The 25,080-nt window shown below is 40.5% G+C and overlaps 1 protein-coding gene across 9 annotated transcripts in view; it reads right to left on the bottom strand.

Moving 5' to 3' along the window:
• Nucleotides 1-25,080, bottom strand: part of BRIP1 (BRCA1 interacting DNA helicase 1) — a 94,062-nt gene that overhangs the window by 3,851 nt on the left and 65,131 nt on the right. For 3 of the 9 annotated variants that reach the window (XR_015278618.1, XR_015278619.1, XR_015278614.1), the window contains exons 25-26: nt 3,254-3,555; nt 2,812-2,986 (exon numbers count right to left, since the gene is read on the bottom strand). The exons of 2 other annotated variants lie outside the window; for them this stretch is intronic. The gene's annotated coding sequence lies outside the window, so the exon portion shown is untranslated. Of the gene's footprint in view, nt 1-2,018; nt 2,987-3,253; nt 3,556-25,080 lie in introns of those variants that run through there. 4 more of the 9 variants (XR_015278617.1, XR_015278615.1, XR_015278621.1 and 1 more) reach the window with 3 other exon arrangements.

Genomic DNA, 25,080 nt, shown 5'->3' with positions numbered 1-25,080 from the left:
TCCAACTCCCCGTCCTGAAGGAACTCAGAATTCCAGGAGAGCCACTTGGACAAGTGGACATCACACCTGGCTTTCCCAGGTGACTTTTGCCTGATGTTCTGGGATGGGACAAGGTTGGGGTGAACCTCCAAAGTTGTTCTCTGGGTGAAGCTGAGCCTGAGCAGGTCTCACCCCACAGAATCCCAATTCCAATCCCAAATCCTTCCACATCCTGCAGAGTCCCCGCAGCCTGCCAGGGTTGGCCAACCCTCTCCAAAGGATCCACGGTGAAACCTTCTCTGGATTTAACCACTGTCAGATGTTCTTTGAGAAGAATATGAATTTTTCTCCCAAGAACAGAACATTTTGTTGTACTAAGCCCCCGTCCCCTCCAGTGCTTTGATTCCCTCTGTCAGTGCTGCCCTCGGCATCTGTGCCCAGCCTGGAAGGTGTTTGGAATGTGGGGAGGTGAAAATGGGAGCAGTTACAAGAGGTTTTGTTAAAAAACATTTTTGAAAACGTTAAATCACACTCTGCCAGCCACTGAAATGGTTTCCTTCTCACCAAGCTCATGTAGTGGTTTTACAATATTAACAAAGCCACAAAAATCTGCCTGAAATAGCAGCAGTAATCCTTAAAAAATTCCTCAGAAAAACCTTCACCTGAGTGGCACTGGCTGGGGAGCTGCCCAGGATGGTCCTGCCTCTCCTCTGTCCTTTTGTCTGTGCAACCATTCCCTGCATGGCTGTATACTCACAATTAATCACTTCTGCTTCCAATGATTCCCTTGCCTTTGGAACTGATGTCAGGCTGAGGGCTTTCAGTGTGTTACAGACCATTTGTAAATCCATCAGTTCACACCTCAGTGTTGTACTTGGTACCAAGATACCATCTAGAGCTAATCTGATCCAGGCAGGCTGGAGCACAGCTCCTTCCCATCCTCAAAAGGCAGCAGGTGCTGGGCCAAAAGTAATCTTTTTCAAATTGCAGTAGGCCTTGTCCTGCTCTGGAAGCTGTTCCCTCCCCTTTTTCCTGTAACTTGGCTCTGCAGGATCCACTCCAGCCACCATTTGACTTTAATCAGAACTATGAGTGAGGTCCAAAAATCGTTGAAAGCTCATTTATCCATCCCAGTTCACTCCCTTGATGCCCAGTAGCACTTTCTGACAGCGAGGTGCTGGGAACGGGTTGGTTTCCCTCAGAATCCATCTGTGGTGCACCACTGTGTGCAGCCTGTGTGTTTATTGGATTCAGAGAACTGATTTTTAACTGGAAAAAACTTCTGTGAATCTAAACAGTACCCTGGAACTGGGATTGTGGCACAGCTCTGGTGACTTTAGCCCTGTTCACACAAGTTCCAGCAGTGATGGCACCTCTACCTCCAAGAGAGGCTTGGGGGCTCTGTGTCTCCTGGAGGTGTTTCCAGGACCTTTAGGACCTGTATTGACCTCCAAGCTGTTGGATTTTCAAAGTTTCAATAAGTTGGGAAAGCTGGAGCAAAGCCAGAGCACGTACACCCACTACAGCATCACATGCTGCAGGGAAATCACTTGAAATCTTGCTGCAGCTCTGCATTTCAAGGAATTTAGAATTTAAATTGCTTAGTGCAAGAGAAAAACCATCCTTTCCTTCAGATCCAGCAGCAAAAGTTTCTGCAAATGTTTGGCCCTTAAAATACGATTTCCACCACTTTAACCTTTGCTTTGATACTGCCACAAGTAGCTGCTGAAGTAGTTGCCTGCTGCACTGGGAAAATCCCTTCACTCCAAATCAGTTATCTGCAAATTCTATGCTTCATCTGAGCCACATAATTAAAGAAAATTTCCAGGGATTTCATTGGTAAGACAATACTTCCAGCTTGTATTACTCTATTACCATAATGATCTCCAAATCCTTCCATAGCCTATCCATCATTTTAGTTACATTTCTTGCTCAGAGAGGATGACTTTTCTAAATCAATTTCCCCACCTTTGGAAAGCCCTGTGTCTGCCAGCAGTCACTCTCCCTGCTTGAGCCCAATTTATTCTTTTTCAGCTCACCTTGTCCAATAACTGCAGTCTGAGAAAGGGGACTTTATTCCATTCGTTTCCCAGATCCCAATATACATTCAGAAAGTAAACTGACCAAATCTAGAGAAAAGCTTTAAGCTTTATCCTCATTCCTTTGGAGCTCAGCACTTTCAGCTTCATGTCCTCACATTCCCTGAACTGATTGAAGAACATTCCCCAGACATTTCTGAGGCTCTGTCCTGGCCAGCCTCAGAACAGCTTTTATGGCCAATTTTTTCATAAGTCTAATATTAAACTGAACTACTTCCTTTATTTTTTTCACAGCTGCCAATTTTCCTTGTTTTACAAACGAAGATTATCACTTTTCCTAATTGTATAGTAAGGCCAGGGATCAGATTAGGAATGCCCCTTTTCATCATTCATTTTCCAAGCAGGACTTGAGTTACGGGATTTGGCTGCCAGGAGCTCCAGTTTCTGCCCACCTTTCCAGTCCTTCATCAGGGCTGGGATTTGAAAGGAGCAGCCATGCTCCTCTTGAGGCCCAGAGCTCAAATGGAGAAGGTTTATCAGTTTGTAAATTGATCTGAAATATCCCATCAGAATTATTCTTAAATTTCAAATTACAAGTTTGTTTTTTGCCCTAATTTCTGATCTCACAGAGATCACTGGCTGAGATAATTTGTTGCACTGTGGGCTTCAAATGGGACCTAAGATCCTTCGATTTGGTTCCAAAATGAATATTTTAGCTTGTATCTTCATCTGCCCAAGACTTTCCTTCTTTCTGCCATGTTCTGGGAAGCTCTCTGGGTGATGGCAGTCAGACCTTGTCAGTCCAGCCTTGGGGTTTGCATCCAGCCTTCCCATCCTGGGAATTCTCTAGATGGCCTCAGAACTTTCCTTCTTATCACAGGTCTCAGTCCTTTCAAAAAGGGCTTCCAGATGTTGCAGATTCTTGTTGCAGTTACATCTGGTCACCTGGTCCTGCAGAAAACAAGGGACTTGAGGAAAAAAAAGAAAAAAGAGAAAAAAGAAGCAACAACTCAGATACTGGTGTTTAAAAACACTGTCTGGATGTTCTGAATTAATATTGTGTTAGAAGAAGCCAAATGGCTGCGTGCCAGGGCTCAACCCAAGGTGTATTTTTATGGCAAAGCTATAAACCCACAAAATAAGTGGTTTATAATGGAAATTCTGACACACTTTTAATATTAAGAGCAGAAATGTACTGCTTGTGGCAGTAAGTATTTGACAGCTGCAGTACTCACCTGTCAGCTGCAGTGCCTGAACAATCCATCCTGAAGGGAGGATTCCTCCTTTATCTCATCCTGCTCCAGCCACACGGTTTGGGGGCAGATGGCTCCAGCCCTGCTCAGCCATTCATCCTGGAGCCTTTCAAACCCCTTTTGTGGCTGATTACAGGGAAAGGCAACAACTGGGATTCCCAGAGTTCTGCAGTGGGCTGGAGCTCAGCCTTGGCTCCAGAAGAATGCAGGTTTTCTGTACCACTGCTCCTTCTGAGTGGCACTTCCCACAGGGAGACAGGGTCAGGAGGAACTGTGGGACTGAGCTGTCAAACAAAACCAAAAAATCATCCCTGGAAACTTGACAGCAGAGCTATGGATCAGTCCTGGAAGAATTAGCAGCCTTGAGCAATATTTAGGATACTCTATCCTAAGGAAAGATCATTGATAGGCTGTGAAAGTGATAATAACAGAAAATATTTGCAACAATGAGGAAGGAGGAAAATTAATTTCATAAGGCTAAAATATTGCACAAGTGAATTCTATACCTAAGGCAGTTTAATTTGGGAAAGGACAAGGGACAGTTTTATTCCCACAGGAATGTTCTAAGTGGTCACCCACTTCAGCAGTCTCCCATCAATAAATCAGTTACAACATATAAATATATACAAAAAGAAGGGACAACTAGAGCTATTCAGATGAAAATATTCAATACACTGGTGTGTGTGCTGGCACTGGATCTGATCTGTCTCATGAATTAAAGCTGAGATTTCCAAATATAATTTTTTTTGGTGGGGGGGGGAGGGTGCTGGATGATTTTGCCATCCCAAACATCTTGATTTGGAGTCACATTCTTCAGGGAAACCCAGAAAGGAAGGAGACAACGTTTGGTTGCCAGAATGGAAGCAGAGACCTGTGTACACACACTTCTATACACAGCTTGAACTTATTTCACACTGCACACAGCAGTTGCAGAGAAAAGGCTGTGAGGCAAAGTGAAGGAAACCTAAACAGCTGACAAATAAACACAGGGTGATGGATTCAACTCCCTAAGCAGCATGAATGTCTTCTATGCTATAAATTAACTTCTGCCCCTCCTAATTCATAGATTAACTACAGCAGCAAAGAACAATGCAGAAGCCTTTTTAAATAAAATTAAGAGAAAATGAAAACCAAATCACACATTACTTAAAAATAATCTGTCTGGAGATGAACTAAAACATTTGTGACTTGGAAGCAGAATTCATACCTTTATTTCCAGCATCTTCAATTAACACCCCTAGGAAATTTAACACAAATTAATGTTCTGGAGGGTGTACTGGATCCAGGGAAGCAGAGACAACTGCCTACAGTCTTCAGGAGACTCCAAGAGCTTAAAGACAATTTTTACTTGAATCTTGTGGATATTACTCACAAATGTACACTGGCAAAAATCACACTCTGCTCACCTGATGGATCTCTAATGTCTGTGTATCTACACACCTTTAAGTTAATTATTTTAGTGGCTGTTTTATGAGAAAAGGTGAATGAGGGTGTTTTTAATATTTTGATGATGGAGGTTACGTACAAACTTCTGTCATCAACAGGAACAGAGGATCCTGCCCTCATCCTGCACCTTCTGAGCAAGTGGTGCCTTTTGTGCTTTGGTTTTTTCCTTCAGTAAAGCTTTTTGGGTGCTCCAAGCTAGAAATTAACACTAATTTTTAATCTATAAAATCAGTTCTGATGCTCTGGCGAGCTGAGAACAGCATCAATCCATATGGGACAAGAGCTGGAGAGTTTACTTTGATTTTTTCTGGGATCAGGCTTTGCTTTATGATTAGTTTCATACATTTCTTGGTGATTCCTTAGGTTAATTTCTCAATATAAATGAATATTAGTTCGTTTAATCTCCCTTTGGATGCTATTGGAAAGGAGCCCCAGCGTGGGTGCAAGCCCAGCTGTGCCTTGCAAACGAGGAAAAGGAAGGGGATTGACAGCAGCTCTTGTTGCTCCCCAGCCCAGCTCTGCAGATCTCCAACAGCCACAGTGCTTTCCTTGGACCAGCTCCTCTCCTTTTATTAGCTCCTAGCTGCTTTTCTGAGGAAGAAAATCAATGGAAACTGGATTTCTCAAAATATTTGTTTTGGTGTAAAACAAAGATAGCCCAAGAAAAGTACTTCAGGCAGAAATCTCATGACTGAAAAATTAGACCTGTAAGATTTTAAGACTAAGTTAAAAGTTATGGGTTTTCTTGGGTTTACTTTCTTTGGAAGCAACAGAAACCTACAAACTCTTTTTTGGTACAACAATGCTCAGAACCTTTGAGGGTCTCAGCATCACCTTCTGGCATGATTTAAATCAGGAGAAATTTCATAAATAATTTTAATTATTAGATTTAAACAATTTAGATTTCAAGACAGATACACAACATCCACCCCTGAGCTGTAAAAGGTTTAACAACTCAGACCCCTACAGTCCAAGCAGCAGAAGAGCTCCAATATTCCCTCTATGCCATGGGAGCAGGATATGGAAAGTTGGAAGGTCAATGGAAAAACTCTGTGCCATAGGAACTCCATTTTGTTCCATTGTGAAATCACCAGGGGAAAATAAAGGGATGGAAGCCATGAGTACAAACACAACCCCGAGCAGGGGAGGTGCAGCACTCAGGGAGCTGCTGCAGCTCCGTGGCTGCGCTGGGAATTTGGGAATTTGTCCGCTCGCAGCACCGTGCAAACCCCATTTACCTGGGCATTGCACAGAGAGCCTGGGAATGTGTCCCACAGAGTCTGGAGAGAGCTGAGAATCCCTAAAATCCCAGAGCCAAGGCTGAATGTGCTGCTCAGCCCTGTCTAGACTCGGGAAGGTGGGCTGTGGCTGGACCTGGCGTGGCTCTGCAGGACCAGCCTTGGCCAAAACCCCAACCCAGTGCAGGGGGACGAGGTCACCCTGCCAAAGGCAGAAAATGAGGATTTGTGGAGCCCCTTCTTCCCTGTCTGCAGCTGAGGGAAGAAACCCCAACATTCCCACAGCAAGCACTTGGTTTCCCCAGAACACGGGAGGTCCTTTCCTCGGAGCAGAGGACAAGCCCAGGAATAATTGTGAAAATAAATACTTCAAAACTTGGCTCTCTTTCTTCACCTCCACAAAAAGGAGCAGTTAAATCCATAACCTGAGTTTCAGATTAAGTTTTATAAATGATTTCTCCTCTGCAAGAGTTAAGCAGCATTTTCTTTGATCTTTGTGTATGAAATACTTCAACTTTCAGGGTAATCACAGTCAATGTCCACTCTCATTTTAAAGTATAATTTGTGGCTTCAGTATTTACAATGTTATTTTGATGAAACACAAAAAATATAATTCATTCAATATTGTTTATGTCTGGTTTGAAGCCCCAGATGTTACAAATTGAAGTTCAGATATTCAGATTTTTTGAATCTTTTGGAATTTTAAACTCTCCCTATATGGGACAAAATTTTTGCCTTCCCAAGACTCCTTGCCTGACTGATCTCCTGTTGATTTCAGGGTGATTTGGTTTCCACCTGACAGTTGAAAACAGAAATAGGCAAAAAGTAAATTCTGTGTCATATTAAGAATTATTTTGCCAGTAATATTATCCTGTAAGTCTATACAGTATAAAGTATAGCAAAGGAGTATTTATATATTAATTATTTCCATACAAAAAGGAACTGATTTTTCCTGTCTGTGTAATATTATTGTACCACATACATAGGGCTGTCTGAAAAGGTGAGACCTGGGGTACAAGGTGGGAGAAACCTTGGAGCATGGATTAATGGAAAATAAAGAGCTGGAAGATGTTCATGGACTCTAACACAGCAACAGTTTAAACAAGGATCATTACAAATTAAAGTTTATATTGACAGAAATATTCCCTAATATAACATATGCCATTTTACATGTAGTAACAATTTTAAAAAAGAAGAAAGGATTGGTTCAAGCCTGTAAATAATGGGAGCACCTATAACATTTTCATGTTTTCCTGTCTTATTTGTGCTAGTTTTTATAAGGTTGGATAAATTGTACTAGCTTAACTCCCCCTAGCAAGAACATCTCAATCTGAAAAAAAGCTCTTGTCTGAAATTTCTTGTTTGAAACGAGGACTGGCCAAGGAGAGAGAAGTGTCTTCTTTGGGAATGACTTCACTGCATCCCCTCCAAAATAAAACTGGTATGAGAAAATAAAAATCCCTTCAGGTACAAACCAGTGTTTTATTTGTAGCAGCATTCATCTCATCCATTTTGAACAGCTAGAAGTGGAGAAGAACATCTCCAGAGCCCAGAAAGGAGAACAGCTCTGAGGCCACACGAGCCTTTGTCACCAGAGAATGAATTTTCCCGAGAGGCGCCAACAAAATTAGAAATAGGTGGCAAAGATAAAGCCAATTAAACACTTATAAATAATAGCCCCATCCACTATCCCCACTCCTTCCCAACAGACAGCCCCATCTGGAATTTATTCTCAGATGCTCCTCACAGGTCCAGTGCTCACCATTTCACACCGTGGAAGGGCTGAGAGCTCTGGGAACGCGGGGCCGGAGCGGCCGGAGCCCGGCAGATTTCCCAGGGATGCACTAATGTGTCAGACTTGTAAAATAGCTCTTAGTGCTGCAGCTCCATTTAGAGAAGGACGGAAACTCACTTTAAATACTTAAGGCTTTAATATCTAGTCCATTACTCTGCAGAAAGGTCTTGTAAAGAGTCAATTATGGGATACTTCTGATTCGATCCACATGCAAGGGAAATCCGCTCCTTTGCCTTTAAACCTCGGGACTAAGTGTCCTGTTTAAATAATTAGTGACACTTTTTCTTTGATCAAATTGATTCACATTGTTATTCTTTTATGTTAATTTAAAGCTTAATCCATGTAAAATCCAAGACAGATCTTAATCCATCATTCACAGGGCTTTTATAAAAAGGCACCGTCATGAGATTGTCCAGAAAACACGACAGGTTAAAGACAGTAGTGAACTGAATTGAAATAAAATGGTAAAATGACCTTTTTTCTTCTTTTTTTTTAGCTTTCTAAAAACCTGTGAATGACCAAGGCAGTTAATAGCAGTAGCAGGGTAACAATTTGGAAATAATTGTGAGTGGAGACACAAAGCTGGCAGCTGCTCCAGCACAAACCCCATTCTCCAGCATGTTTAATAATGAAGCCAAAATCTGGGCGTCTCCTGCTATTAAAAATGTGTTAATAATGGAAAATATTTTAAAATAAACTGCAGTTACTTTTACTTATATTCTTGTTTTCTCCTCAAAGCTTAGTTGCCCAGGTTACAGGGAAGTTACCAGCAACAAAGTTGGAATGGCTTTCAGACAGAGCTTGTTAAGGTGCTCAGCCTGTAGAGTATGAAGGAGAAAAACCACTTTCAATATTTATAATTTCCATATTTTTCTAAGATTTCTATAAATCTACAAATGAGAGGCTGATAATACAGTTACCTCTATAACTGCATAGATATTTAAGTTTTGCCCAAGCCCATAAATTCACAAGGCATTGCCAACTCTTTACTTGTTGTACATATTCAAATAATCAAAATTAGTTTCTCTAAGCTAAAGTAAAAATTTGTTACAATCTTACTGGAAAGTGAGCTGGATATCAGTTATATTCTAACCATAACATTTCAGACATTTGTGTGTTTTCTGATAATAATTAAAGAGTTGTGTTTCTAGACAGCAGCACTGCTGCTAAATGACAAATGAGGCACATGAAATGCTTTGCTAAAATACTGCTGCATGTGTCTTCAAAAGACTCCACAGAGGATTTAAACCCTCCAAGTTTAAGCACTGCAGAGGAAATAACAACAGCAAATATTCCACAACAATAAAAAATTTAAAAATCAAGGCAAACAAGATGATTGTTTTGTTTATCTCCATGACAAAATCCTTGAGTAAAGTTATTTTCTGGAGTGACTAATCGAAGGTAATTGCTGCAAAATTCCCACTTGGGGATGAAGAGCTGGGTCTGGAGGACCTCTGCTGTCCAGGGACTGTACAGCCACACACTCCCAACACCAGCTCTGCTCTGCAGCCGTGGGGAACAGCCTTGCCTTGTCTTCAGCAATTCCTCTGGCTGTACAATCACTGGGAAATTGTCAAAATTAGTTCATTTAGCTTCATAAACTCAGTACTTCTGTAGAAGAGTGGCTCAGGCATTTGTCATTTATAAAGTTAGAGACTCTGTGAGAATTTCTATAGGAATATTTTGATTCACCTGCTTAAATTTGTACAGTGGTGATGAAACTTGTGGATTTGTGGGTATTTTCCTTTCCCAATTTCAAATGGAGTGGAGTGAAAAGAAATTTACAGGTGACACTGGGGACAGCAAAGATCCTGCAGATTCCAGGGTGGTCACAGCAGACACAGCAGCTCCAGCCTGGGGAGCTGCACACTGGTGAATCCTACTGGAGAGCAAATCTTCACAGGGTTCCTCGGAGGAAAAGGAGAAATCCTTGATTTCTCTCCATCTTCTGGGAGAAATCAAAATACACAAGAGCTGGAGACAGATGAGCCCCAGGGCAACTCAAATGGCACAAAACCATTGGGATCCATCCCCCACTGACTGAATGTCACAGACACGAGTTCCTCTTATGTACAAGAGGAATAGAAAAGTTATGGCTACAAATGTCAGTAAGAAAAACAATGCCTTGCTATGAAAGCAACGGGGCATTTTAGGGAGCATGAGAAAGGTAAGGATTTTATTCTGCTCTTTAAGCTTTGGAGAGATTCCCCTGTAACATGTTGAGCCCTGGGCATGCAGAGTTCACACACAATCGACAGACTTATAAAAGCAGCTGGGGTACAGTCTAATCTTGGTTAAGCTACTAATTTTCCTTTATTAAGGAATAGATTTTATTTTTCAGGAAAAGCTGGCCAGCAGAATGCTGCCCCAGCACTGCTGAATGCCACGTGAAGGGAGGCTGCCCAAGGCACTGCTCTGTCCCCTCCCTCGCTGTCCTGCCCTTGACAAGTATTCTCCTTTTAGAGGTCTTAAATCTTGGCAACATCCACTGCAGTTCCCACTTAAGCTGAAGTAAGTACATGTACAGAAGGGCTCTGTCAACATATCTGGAAAGATGTTTGGATTAACTAACAAAACCTATTTCAAATCTCAGATAATAAAATGTCCTCCTAAATCCTAATTGCAACTTTCATCTTGTGTCTTAGGCCCTGGCAGCAGCTGATGTGCCGATACAGATCAAGTGTTTAGTTTGATAAATGCGGCTTACGAGGGTCTTGGTATTGCTGACTGACAGAGTAGCTGAATAGGATCCAGCCTTCTAAAGGTGATTATCTGCCTAAAGAAGGAAGAAGATGAGCACAGGACAACCTTGTTTGTCATTTTGTGCACTTAATCAGACAAAGCTCATAATGCTAAGAGCTTCTCTATACTATCAAAAATAAAACACAAGCAGCTTTCAAATAAATTACACCACCATTTTACGGAGGGGGAAATCCATAAGCATGCGTTGGAGAATTATCTTGCAGTTGCTGTTTTCCAGCAGAAAACTTGTAACTGGAACATTAAATCATGTTGCCAGAGACTTTTTCTTACACTGCTGAGGTTGGAGTGGGTTGCAGCCAAAACTCACGATACAGGACAAAAAAAGGAGCTTTTTTGCCTTAAACAATATATCCAGGTAGAGTCACTAGTTAGATAACAAGATCTGTCCTTTAGGTTAAATTGCTATCTAAAAGAAAGAAAAATACAATGTTCTTTCCAGGAAAGTATCCACCCACTAATACCCCTTTTCTGTACTGAGATAACACTAGGGGTACGTGGGCATTGCTTTAGCTTTGAGTCTGCACAAAAAATAATAATAATAAATGCAAGAATAAAGCAATTCTAGTGTAATCTGGCAGAGTGGTGTATTTCTCACTTATGGATTTAATTTAAACAGCATTGTGTTTAAAGCAGGTCAGTGAGCAGTGTCCTGTTTAAGGTTGTTTTCCTTTGTTTGTTGTTCCTTTAAGTTTGTTTTATATGACAAAGAAAAGAACAATTAATTTTCATTAAGGTCTCTTGACTTTCAAAAGGGAAAATCTGAGAAGGAAAAAAAGAAAATTTACTCCTGGTTCTGCTTTAAGGTTAATACAAAATCCACAGCTGTGTCACCAATTTCTGTACGGTAAAATACCTGTGATATTTACTTCATATTTCTTTAACAAAGAAAATAAATTAAATTTAAGTACACATACTAGTATAAATAAAAATGTGGTATTAAAAGCAGACTTATTCAAACTACATACAAATAAACAGCATTTTCAGTGGGGAGTTCTCCACCATTTAAATGACAAAACAAAACCTTCAAACTGAAGAATAAAGGTACCTAAGGAACACAACTTTAATGCTAGTGTTTGAAAAAAATTATAGGAATCAAAATCTCAATTGAACTGCATTCAATCCAGAAAAAATGACACATTTAGAATTGCCAATAACTTGTTACTGGCAGCTGATGGTAACTAAGGTTGTTCTCATTTTTATCACAGTGTAACAGCAATTGAATTCCTATTTCATACTGGAATACAAAGTCTGCACTCACATTCAGCAGATATCTATCACTATAAATATACTTCATACAGCAAATATTTAAGCAGCCTAAATTCTGAAGTGAAGGGTGTTTTCTATAAAGGATGTGAGCAGGCTCAGTGACAGGAGCACTGTCACAGTGCCAGGGCCAGTGCCACACTGACAATTGCACTGTTTGATCATTGACTGATATCACAATAAACACATTTCACTTCCCAGTCACAACATTTTCCAACTAATTATTTCCAGTATCACTTATTCCTAATCATTTCATAGCTGAAAGGTTTTGATTCAGCACTCTGTCACTCCAAACAATTTCCAAGTGTCCTGTGATCACATCTAATTCTCCATTTAAATCATTAGAAGGATAAAGTTGTTATACCTGTAATGGTATTTGTCCTACTTTGAACGTTACCAAACTGTTTTCCCTAATCCTTTAGGAAACACCATAATGAGCCTCATCTAATGCCTTCGACTAGTTAGGAAGGCAAACTCAAAGATTTAGCTCCTCAGTCTGTCTCTAAATCTTCTAAGTGAAAGATGATTTACAGTTAAGCTATGAAAAATGTGACCACTCTCAAGTCTGGAAAGTCTCAATCTGATTGCAGGGAACTTCAATCCCGAGGAGAGATTGAGTCTCCCTCACTGGAGACTGCCTGACTTAGGGAATCAGCAGCTGGTGTGAAACATTCATTAACTTATAAAAGCTTTATAGACTTGTCTGAGCTTCTATTAGGGAAAAAATGCTCAGATTTTGCACTCAAAACACTGATCTGAAAGGTGAATTTTATAGCTTCTGAGTCGAAGATATAAATGAAATGTTTCTCTGTCTCACTTTCAAAAAAGTTATAAAATCAAATAAACCAGAAATGGTTATTGTGAGAAAAAACAGAGTCATCTCAATACATTAGGACAAACATTTACAGAAATTCCAAGAGAAAATGCGGTGGTTTTTGTTATGATGGAGCCAAATCCCCATCCTTTGGGAACTGAATCCAAAGGGTCTGAAGAGCAAAAGGATAGCACTGACCTTAGAGAAGTCATAAAACATTTATAAATACAAGCTCACATTTTCTTCAGGATTTAAAGCAAAGATTTAATAACCAATTTCACAGTGAGCAAATCAGGAGGTGAGAAGGGGAATGGGACCTATGCAATTCAATTAAAATATAAATTTCTTTGAAGCAAGCTTTTGAAGGTTGATGTTTGTGTTTTGCCTTGTCAGGGACCCTCCATCACACTCACTCCCAGCTCCATCCTCTTTTAACTCAGGCTATACTCAGCATTCCCAAATAGGCTGGAATTTACAATACAGCTCTGCCCAGTTAAAACACCACCAGCTGATCCAAATTAATAAAACTCAAGTCTCTAATAAACCAGTAGAAGCTGTTTGGTTAAGCTGAAATTTTCATTTCATAATTAATCCCTGTGCAGAGCAAAAAAGATGAAACTGAACTTGCAGCTAACTCAAAGGGCCAGAACTGAAGAGCTGAATTTAATATATCAAGGCCAATATAGACCAAAATATGCATTTAAAGAAATGGATTCTAAAAATCTGATAAATATATAAAAGCTTTGAAGTAAATCAGCCAAGGGAATATGCAAATGACATCTCTGAAAGCAAATTTGGGGTTGATCCTAAAAACCACTCCTAATTAGAGTCAAAGAGGACTATTTCCTTGCAAAAATATTCTTCTGTCCTAAAGTTCTGTGCACTGAGCAGGAATTTTATTACCAGTTTGATGGCCTAACAATAATCACCTCGGTGTGTGAGCAACTCTGCTCAGGCTGACACCACTGTGCAGAATTTAAACCTCTGCTCCCCTCCTCACCCCTAATAATGAAAGAGCTGGAAAGAAAAGCAGAGCCTCAGAAAGGAAACTTTCAAATGGTTTAGAATAGAGGTGAATGCACATCCAATGTATTTACTTGTAGAGCTATTTGGAATAACCACAAGTTCCTCATATGGAAATAAAAATTAAAGCAAAGATGAAAGTGCACAAGTTTAGTGCCCATTTTTCTTCCTCCTGAGAACATATTCCACCAGAAATCTGGGAAGGAACTGTTTGGATGGGCTGTTCAAAGGGCCAAGCATTGTGCAGGGCTGAGTGCTTTTCAGTTTGAAGAGCAGTATAAGCACACCTGCTGAAACATTATTCTTCAGTTCATGTTTGCTTGGGGAATAAGAGTTTGGGGTTGCAGTTTCTTGCCATGACAACACTGCAGAGGTGATTTGAAAAGGTTATTTCAGTAGCTGCTTTTCAATGGCCAGCATTTGACTGTGGAGCTGCTCTGGGCTTTTGTCTGTTCTGCTGTGCTGATCCAAAGGAATTATTTGCAACTTGCTATTCAGAGAAGTTGTGAGAAGCTTAATTTAACTAAAGATCAAATGAAAGCATCTCCTGTGGCACTGGGTGTGCCCCAGAACTGGCAGCTCTTCACTATTATCATTGCTTTAGCACATTGATGGAATAAATTCTGGAGGAAATCAGCCACAGAAAAGCCCCTCCAGTGCTCTAAAGTCTGTTTTTATTTCTCTGAATGCAGCAAGGACAGTCCCAGCCCAGGCTGATGTGTGACTTAGGGCAAAAGGAACATCTCAAATAGCCCAGGGAAGATGGGAATTGCTTATTTGTTCTGAAGAATATATTCAAAGTGTGCTTTCAACTTCCCTGTGCTGTGAATGGTGACCAGGAAGAAAATGAGAAAGGGGAGAGAAAGCAAACAAACCCCATTTTCTGACTTAGAGCTCCATTGTCCTCAGTGGTGCTTTCCTCACCTTTGCACTGGGAATAACTCCAGATTTAAGAAGTTCCTTTATGCCATGAAAAGGTTTGATCCACGGTTTGATCTCATCACAGCATTGTCAGTCTACCCACGGCACACATCAATAAGTAATTGCATTTATTATATTTTTATTAATTTTATTTTTATTTATTTTTATTTATTTTATATTTATTGATTGATTTTATTTTATTGATTTCTGTAATATTTCAGATATTTAGGAGGAAAAAGAATTCTGATGAAAGGTAGACATTATTGTTCTCAGTAACAACTCCAATGAAAAATAAGGTAAAACTACTGTCAAATAATAATTGCAGAAGCTGCCTATGTTTGTCAGAGACTCATTTTTTTCATCTCCTGTCTCTGATAATACAAATTATTCCCACAATTTTCAGAGAGAGGAAGGCAAACAATATAAAATATTCATTTACAAGCAGCTTATATTTTGTATTATGGTGCCACTTACAAATATTTGACTATTGTACAAAATTTTACAGGATTCTGTCCAAATATATCTGGTAAATCACCTGCTTATAATTTTAAGCTACAGTGGTAATCTTATTACCAATGTTTAATATTCCCTGTTCCTGCTTTACACACAGAATATCAATGACTTAGAATTAAGTAAATAATTCTATTTCTGCAGGCATCAGAGTGAAAATATCAGAACCTTGTAATACCAAAAAGAAAGATCAGTCCTATTTGAAAATTTAAAATATATATTTCCTGGTTTCAAATGAAAAAAATAAAACAAACCAATTTTTTTTCAACAGCATAATCAGCTTTGATGGTATTAATTTGCTAGAAGTTCATTTAGATATTGGGGCTGGCTGGAAATAACACCAGTGTTCTGCTGCCACCTGCAGCTGAACCAAGAGGCCTCGTTTCTTTAGCAGCAACCCAAGTGTGGCTGAAGTTATATAATATTATATAACCCAGGGTTATTATCCCCAAATCTGGCAAATTTTATTATCTTGCATGAGTGAAGAGAAAACTGGTGAGAAATTTAAAAGGTTAATGCACCCACTTGAACAATTAGGAGAATAAATGTATTAAAGTATTAAAGACTATGACTGTATGTCAACAAAGCATAGAGTATTCAGTAGTTGCAGAAGGAATTTCTAACTGGTCTTTATTCAATATTTAAAGTATTTTCACATGCTGTAGTGCCTCCTTTTGGTCTTCCCATATGGAAACCAGCACCAAATAAAAAAATAAAATATAAGAATGTATTGCCCTTCTGTGTGGGCCTGACAAAAATGGTAACACACAAAAATCAAATTCTTTTTCTTCAGAGCAAGCTATTAACAAAAAAAGGATAAAGTAATAAACCCCAAATAAACATGCTGTGTTTTAAACCTGTAAATGTTCAGAAATCAATGTATTCACTACTTGTTATTATTTCTACAAGCTTTGGATCTGTTTAACCTTTCATTAATAAAACACTCCAAATACTTCTGGAGCCATCACAAACATACTTGTCACAACTCCTTGTGCTTTCCTTGTCACCACAATCTATATAAATAGTTTCCTGAGATTACAGGTCATTCCTCCAGGAATGAGGCAGCAGCAAAGATCTATTACAGCCTCCAACCACATCCTGATCTCTTTCTCTGGGTGTGTTATTTCTAAATATTTATTAACATCCAGAAGTCACCCAGCCCTGGATCTGAAGTGACAAGTAAGACTTCAGTCACACAGCCACAGAAATTAAATGAACAACCTCCCACTCATCTTTCAGCATTGTGTAAAATGCTCCTAATTTCTCAGTAATCTTTAAAATAAACAAAGCCATTGCCAAGAAAGACTCTTAAAGCTGGAGATTAAACCAGAAACTTTCTGTAACAGATCTCCAACTTTGAATGGTCGGTTCTGAATGCCTTCAATTCTTATGGAATTTATATGGAATGGAAGTCACTTATATACACATATCCATATCTTAATGCATGTGTGTATATCTACAAGTGTTTGTGTGCATCCACATTCATCTATTTTAAAATAAAATATATAAAGCTAGTGCCTAAAGCAAAGCAGATCCAAGGTATGAACAGCCAAAAAACATTAACAGGTCATGCCCTGATGACTTATCACATATTGCTTCTAAAAGATCTAGAAGTCAAATAAGCAGATATCAATATTAAATCAGAGGAGTAGGTAAGAAAATGGAAATAAAGCAGTATCTTTTGAAAAAATATTTTATCCCAGTAGCATGAGTGAGCAGCAGCACAGAAAATGTGCCCAGCCACCAAATCAAGTGCAGGGAAGGCCTGGATGCTGTGAGGGCCAGGAAAGGAGCAGGGATTGCTCCGTGGCTCCCAGGCTGGGGATCCCATGTGGCACCCAGGGCTGGCAGCCTCGCTGTCCCTGTGTCACAGTGCTCCCAGTGTCACAGTGCTCCCAGTGCCACACTGCTCCCAGTGCCACACTGCTCCCAGTGCCAACTGCTCCCAGTGTCACACTGCTCCCAGTGTCTCACTGCTCCCAGTGCCACAGTGCTCCCAGTGCCAACTGCTCCCAGTGCCACACTGCTCCCAGTGTCTCACTGCTCCCAGTGCCAACTGCTCCCAGTGCCAACTGCTCCCAGTGCCACAGTGCTCCCAGTGTCACACTGCTCCCAGTGTCACACTGCTCCCAGTGCCAACTGCTCCCAGTGTCACACTGCTCCCAGTGTCACACTGCTCCCAGTGCCACACTGCTCCCAGTGTCACACTGCTCCCAGTGTCTCACTGCTCCCAGTGTCACACTGCTCCCAGTGCCAACTGCTCCCAGTGCCACACTGCTCCCAGTGTCACACTGCTCCCAGTGCCACACTGCTCCCAGTGTCACACTGCTCCCAGTGTCTCACTGCTCCCAGTGTCACACTGCTCCCAGTGCCACAGTGCTCCCAGTGCCACACTGCTCCCAGTGCCAACTGCTCCCAGTGCCACACTGCTCCCAGAGCCACACTGCTCCCAGTGCCTCCCTGTCCCAGTGTCACACTGCTCCCAGTGTCTCACTGCTCCCAGTGTCTCACTGCTCCCAGTGTCACACTGCTTCCAGTGCCTCCCTGTCCCAGTGCCACACTGCTCCCAGTGCCTCCCTGTCCCAGTGCCAACTGCTCCCAGAGCCACACTGCTCCCCTGGAGCCTCCCAGCCCTGCCCTTCTCTGCCAAATGCACCGAGCCCCTCGTGCCTTTTCCATTTCCTCACAGCCAGGCAAGGGTGCCTGCTGTACTGGCTGTGACTGGATCTCTGCTGTATTCCCTCCTGGATCTCTGCTGCCATTCCATCCCGGATCTCTGTATTCCCTCCTGGATCTCTGCTGCCATTCCCATGTCAGTCATGGGAAGCACCTGGCACAAGTTCACAGTGATCAAAGTCAGCTGGTATCAGTATCTCAGCACAGCTCTGGCACCAGTGAAACCAGATCCGTGTTCTGTATTCCCAAATGCAGGAATTACAGTGGATCATGGGGAGCTGTGATGGGTTTGACAACAAAATGCTCTAAAAACAAAACCATCAGGCAACATTTGCTTTTTAAATTCCAGGAGGATGCCATGGCTGGTCCTGGCACTCTCTCCCATAGCTGTTCCTATTGATTTTGCAGCTTTCCATTTTGTGAAACAATACATCTCCTCTCAATGTGTGTGTGTGAAACTCATCACTTCTGGTAATGTCATCAGCCATGAATTATTGCTGTGCTACATCGAGACTTCTTTCAGAGTTTCTTTTGGCACTTCATGTGCTCACTTCCACTTTCTGTCTGAAGCATTGCAAGATCATTAGCTAAATCTGGAATGCAATTGGAGAACATGCAGGCTGACAGAAGGATCTGAACCTTAGATTCCAGAGAGAAAAATAACTTATCAGGCAGATATCCTTATTGCTTGAAAGATCTGGCACAGTGTTCCCTGGGAAACCACTCTGGCTGGACGCCACAGCAACTCACATGAACTCACGCTGGGTTTACTGCAAATTCTTGATAGCAAAAAAATGCACATGTCTGGTAACAATCAAAGTTGGGCATTATACCATCCTGTAATGCAATTCTGTGCACCCAAAGAGGATAAAATCATCCTGCCCCTTCTTAGCCATGGCTGAGGAGGAATTTACCCAGGTACACTGCAGGAGCAATAAAGCCTTTCCCTCCATGAGTGAGTTTGGTGTTCTGAGTCGTGCCCACACGCTGGCAGAGTGGATCTGAGCGTTCTTATCCCCACACACACAGAAAATACCCCAGGGATGCAGGGTGACTGTGTAACTCCTTCCTTTGGTCATTTCTTTGTATTTCCTCACATGAAACCTCTCTAATGAGTGACCTGCTAAACAGGTCACAGAAGAGCTGCCAGGGCCAGTTTTTCCAGATCAGGAGAATACCTGGAGAGCTTGATGTGACTCTCAATCCCAGCTGAGAAGTGCAAAGCTCACATCAGAGGCAGCACTACCTGGGCTGTTCATTAGGAGGTGCAGAGCTGTCAGATTACCCAGGCCTCTGAGGATGGATCTAAATGAATTATTCAGCAGAACATTGCCAAGCTGAATGGGTTTTCTGATGGAAAAACAGGAAAAAAATGTTGGAACTCTAGAAAACATCAAAAAGGAATAAGAAAAAGAACAAGGAAAAAAGAGCCTGAGCTCTTTCTGCTCTAACTGTTGTGCTTGGAGCAGCTCCTGGCACTTCCTGGATGGTCACTTCATGAACTAATTGGTTCATCATTTTTACGTTGAAACGCTCTGTGCCTGGACAAGTTTTGCTTTTGTACTTTTCTAATTCCTTCATCCTTTTAGTGGTTTTAATACAATTCAGTGCTGACTCAGTTCATGCAGGAGAGATGCACAGTTTTAGTTTGGATAGGAATTAAGAGGCTCTCCAGTAGCAGCAAGTTTTTCCTTCCTGCACAAAACGCTTTTTTCCTTTAGCACGCCATCCTCCCATTGTGCCCCTAATCAAATAAACTGATGAAAGTAAACATCTGTAATTCAGGAGGCGTTTGATCACTGCAGTTGAAGCCAGGGGTTCTTTTACAAGTGAGCTGCCCTCTCCCAGGGTGGGACACGTGATTACCCAAGTCCTGTTGTTACAACAGACATGCTTAAACCACCTATTGTGTGTTCTCTCCATAATTCTATTTGTGGTTTTGTTCTGTCCTGGCTCCTGCTCTGTGAGCTCCTGCCTCCTTTAATCCTCTTTAAATGAATGAGACACAGTTCTGAGGCCCAGAGATCTTGTTATCAACAATTACCAATTTCTGCCTTTTTGCAACACTTAAGGAATCAAAGGTACAAAGAGGATATTAAAGATCTTTCAAATACATGAATCAATAAGCCATATTGGATTAAAAGAATTTATCAGCAACCCTTTCATAAATCTGGAAGCATTAAAACTAAGAAATATTACAGTGACCCCAGGTTAAGTACAATAAGGAACAGAGCTGATGAAACATGGCTAATGATTGTATTTGAAATACACACACACAGGGGGCTGGAAAGGCACTGGAGGTTGGCCCCCACCCTCTGAATCGTGTCCCACACCATTATTCTCATTGTGCTGGTACATCATGAATGTTCCCAGTGCACAGAACAAAATAAAGCTAAAAGCCCATTTTTCATAACAAAAAGACTCAAGAAATTTGAGGGACCTGCAGCCCTGCAAAGGCTGGTTCTAAAGCATTTTGGCCACTTAAAAAAACAATATTCCCTTACTGCCAGCCCATGCCAGCCCCATTTATGTTATTTATGAGTTTTGAATCATCAGATTAGACAAATACTTGGCAAGGAAAAGCAAAGCCCCCTCCCCACCATGCAGGGAGAAGGAGGAAAGGAATTTTACTAAAACTAAAGTAACCCTGTGGCACTTTCATAATTTTGATAACCCAGTAAGTTTTCTTTTAGTAATTCTGTAGCAAAACACAGGTTAAATAACAGGAGTGTTTTATAATGCACAGCATGATCAAAATCAAAGTTGAGGAAAAAAGTCTCTCTTCAAAGGTCCAATGTTTATAATGTTTGATGGAAATTTGAAAAATATCCGAATAATAAAAATTACATTGAATTTGGGACTCTACAAAAAGTTTAAAAAATTCCCTTCCATTATAAAGAGAGTCTTGTTTTTGTGTCACTTATTTGATGTCTAGAAAGTCTCATACCTTACTAAAGCTACCACCTACACCTCTATTGATTTAATTTGTTTAAGCAAACCACTGCAGGATTACTGAAATATATATTTGTTCCATTTCATTGAACATCTAAGCACTGTGTCCCTACAATAATCAGTTTCATTCCAGAGATAAATATTTTACAGCAAGACCTCACTGTAAAGTTAGTATATTAACTATATTCTTTACTCAAACTCAAGAGACAAATTAATATCCACTCTGTGTTGATACCACACATAAAAGGTACTTAATTTAGTTGGAAGAGCTGGTAGAGTAAAAGGAAAAAAAAAGAATTAAAGACTGCAATGGAATACTAACACCCTTTTACAGTCCATAATGTATTTATTTCTTTACTGCCTAACTCTGATGGGTTTATTTTCTTTTCTCTGTGTAGAACCTTTGCCTCTAAGTTGGATTTGAGAGATTAGAAAGTGGACAGAAATTTTTCATTGAAAGGGGCCAATTCTGAAAAGCCTTTTAACAGAATATTAGTAACAATAATTTAAAACCATGGGCAGACCTGCCCATGAGTATTGGACAGCCTTTGTACAGTGCTTTAAGATGACAAGAATATAAAGATCCAGGTACCCAGAAAATCAGGTTAATCATCTAAACTCTGGCAGCAGTTTAATCCCATGCCCTGTCTCTAACAGGGGCCAGCAAGATTTAACTCAGAGTCACACCTGAGGTGACAGGGAGTGACAAAATTGAGGTGCCCAGTTCTGGACCCCCAGTAATAAACTGGCTGAAGTGGAACCAGTTCAGCAGAGGGGCACCAGGAAGGGCAGGTGGGAGAGGAGTCCAAGAGGAGGAGCTGGGGATGGGCTCTCTGAGCCTGGGAAAGGGCAAATTCAAATTGGGGCACAGCAGCAGATCCCTGGCACCCCCAGGATCCTGGGGAGATGGAAGCAGCTCCTCATGGATGAGCTGGGTGGGCAAGGGACTGTGCTCAGGAATTAAACAGGAGGAATTCTCACTGCACTGAAGGAAACAAAACAAACAAAAAGCTCTCTCTGAGGGAATAACTGAGCAGTGCAACAGGCCAAGAGAGGCAGGGAAATCTCCACTCTTCCTTGAAAGTTTTTGAGATTGGACAAATTCCCAAGCAAGCTGGTCTGGACTAAATCCTGCTTTGAGCAGGAGGATGGACTATGGATCTCCCAAGGTCTCTACCAACTTGAATAAAGCTATTTTAGGCCAGAATTAACATCCACCTGAATCCACAACACCGTTTTCTGAGAGTGACCAGAAGTGATCAGGAAAATAAAAAAATCAGGACAATTCTAATGACTCATAGACCAGATTCCAGTTTATGGATTTCCAGAGCTGGTTGGGTGTTTCTTCACCATTAACATCTCATTTCCAATTCTTGGAATAATTAAATCAATTCTTGTTGCAGAGCTTTCTTCCATGCGTATTCCTAATTGCTTTTGGAATCCATTTACGCACAAGGCACATGTTACAACCTGCTCCAAGGAGCCTCACAATTCAATTCAACAATGCAGGAAATGTACCAGAGTCTGTCATGTGCATCAAGCACTTCTCATTCACTGCTGAGCATTTTTTTTTTCTTTTTTCTCATTAGAAACCCTCTTTTTTGTTATTATTTTCAAGCAAAGTAATCAAATGTAATCAAGCTTCCAATGATTCTTTTGGAACTAAGACAGCAGTGATAAAAATATCCTTTTCAAGTTGTTTTTTTTTCTCCCAGGCCTCCCCACAGGTTTGGCTGTAACCAGAAGGCACCTCCAGCCAGATGAGGAATTTTATTGCTGTGTGGCTGCAGGAGGACAGGGTCTGGACACAGAAGCTCATGGCTGTTCAGGGTTTGATATCTATGCAATTCTTATTTTGAATACATTATTTCTCACTATGACAGCTCCAGAGAAGAGAGGTTAGGAACAATAAAGAGCTGCCCTCCCTTGTCTTTCAGCAGCTGTTTCTCCTCTTCTGAAGGTTTGCACTAAATTTAACTCTTCATTGTTACTGGAGCTGTCTCCTCCCAAAGCTTTCAACGCGTGTTTGATGCTCCCTCACTGAAAAACTGCACAACGAGAAATGGGCTGAACCTGCACCAAGGTGAAGGCTGCTCATGGAAAACTCTTCCAGCTCCAGGAGCAGCACAACTCGAGCAGGGCTGCCCAGGGAGCCTCTGGAATCTCTCCCAGTGAAGCTTTTGAAGGTGACAAACATTGACAAAGATGGTCTCGTTCTATCTGAGCTCATCCCAAAGCAGAACGTCTCTCTGCTCCCATCCTTCAGAGATTTCTGGGCTGCAGGGATTCTTTTCCAAATCTTGGTTTCTGTGCATTGTACAAACAAAACTTTGCTTCCAGACCACTCCATTCTGCTCTGCATTAGACTGTAAAGTCTGTACACAAGTTTTGTGCAACTCCAATAGATCACAGGGGTTTTTTTCCTTTTTAAAGATAACACCAGATTTTGTCTTATTCTCCTCTTAAATACCCTGAATACCCTCCCCATACATTTACCATTCAGGTAGAGATCAATACACACTAGAAAGACAAAAGTTTTTAAATCTAATTCCAGAAAAAATGGCATTTCCTGGGCTCCCTTATTCTACTTGCTGAAGTTTGTTTTAAACTATTATAACTTTTACATATTAAAACATTTTTTATATTTTTACACTGAATTTTCCAATGAGGTAACTTGGGAGAGTCACTTCTCCTATTATATCTTTTTTAAAAGAGTAATGAAAATATAATATTTACAAACAGAAGGGTTTGATTTGGAAAGTGGGAAGATTATTTCAATTACATCTGTAGAAACTGCTTTAAATTGCTTAAGAAACCTTCTTGAAATTGTCCTAATCATAATGAACCCTCTTAGATGTGTTTTTAGGCAACTAACAGATATGAAGGGGGCAAAATTGAGCTTGTTAAGAACAAAATGATGAACTGAACTATGATGCTCATTGATACTTTCAACAACGCCTTCAATGTTACTAAAACATATTTTTAATAGAATTTAAACTAAGCAGAACCCCCTGAATACCACATAGAAACCTCCACTGGGAGAAATACTCAATTACTTTCTGCATGCATAATACCCCTCCATAATAATCTTAAACTTCTATAGGAAAGGAGTTGAAGTTTTTAACCAGGGATTTGGTCACACTTCATCAGTATCATATTTACATGAGCTCAGCCAAACACCAGTGAAAGTTTTACTGTCAACTTACTTTGCATGTTCTGTTATTAATCCACCCAAAGCCCATTGAGGTGCTCCCCAAGGTGCAATCAGCTCTCAAATGTTGGGAAGGGTGTTTAAAATCGAGCCTAAATGGATTTGCCAAGGTATGGAGTTTGTCCTATGGCAAGTTTCAAACATGTGATGCAATTAAAAACATTCTGTAGCACCAGTTCGAAAGATGACAGGGAAATAATGCAGAATATGAAATATGGGAATGCTGTGCACCTGTATGATTTGTACACATTTATAAATACATCATAAAAAATAGAAATCCTATCTACAGACAAATCAGACAGGTGGATTTAGATACTGTAGATAAAAGATACAACAGACAATACAAGCATTTTAAGTCCATGTGCCTTTACAAGTGTTTAATGTATATTTCTATATAGCAACAGCAACTTTTAGTTCTTTATCAATTACAAATGATTGCTGTGTATATGGGAATTTAAGGTCCAAGAAGTAAGTGAATATGAACTATTCTTGAAGTTAGTCACATAAAGCTGCATATTTTTAAGCCATAAACTTCCCAGTCTATTAGAAATAGAGCACATTTGTATTTTAAGAGGTTTTCCAAGCGCAAGTGTGATTTACATTGTTCAGACACTTCCAGTTATTATTCATTTCCATGAAGGAATGCCCAGGAGAATAGCTTGGAATGATTCATCCTAGACTTGCACCAGTTCTTTCTGTTTACACCTGTGTCTGTGGCAGAGGTTTTGGTCAGGTTTTTGTGGCTTTTTTTCCCCCAGAGCTTTATTTTCCTTCTGAACCACCTCAACAAGCACCATACCCCTTATTTTACAAATACTGCCATCCTTATAAGAATATTTGGAGTATTCTATGTGTTAGCTTTAAAAAAAAATATCCATATAGTAGTCAAGAACTATCAAGGTCATTTCCTTTAGATGAGTTATGTTTTGTCTGGATTTTTCAATTTTTTTCCCCTGGCAACATATGGCCAATCAGAATAAGAAAATCCCATCTGTTTGCAATTGGTTTCAGCTACCATGCTTTAGTCTGCTGGTAATATTTTGAATTCTAAGCTAAGTAGGTCTTAAGCTGAGATTTCTTTTTTTTTTTTTTTATTTAACCAGATCTCAACAGAGGAGAAGATTCCAAACCAGGTTTAAATCAGCAGTGATACTTGGAGTTATATTTTTGGTTTTTCATTCTATACTATTCTAAATT

The sequence above is a fragment of the Cyanistes caeruleus genome, chromosome 21 (genome assembly GCF_971803275.1).
Source record: "Cyanistes caeruleus chromosome 21, bCyaCae1.hap1.1, whole genome shotgun sequence".
Taxonomy (NCBI): domain Eukaryota; kingdom Metazoa; phylum Chordata; class Aves; order Passeriformes; family Paridae; genus Cyanistes; species Cyanistes caeruleus.
The sequence above is the reverse complement of the archived record's forward strand: the minus strand, read 5'-3'. Positions and strand labels throughout refer to the sequence as shown.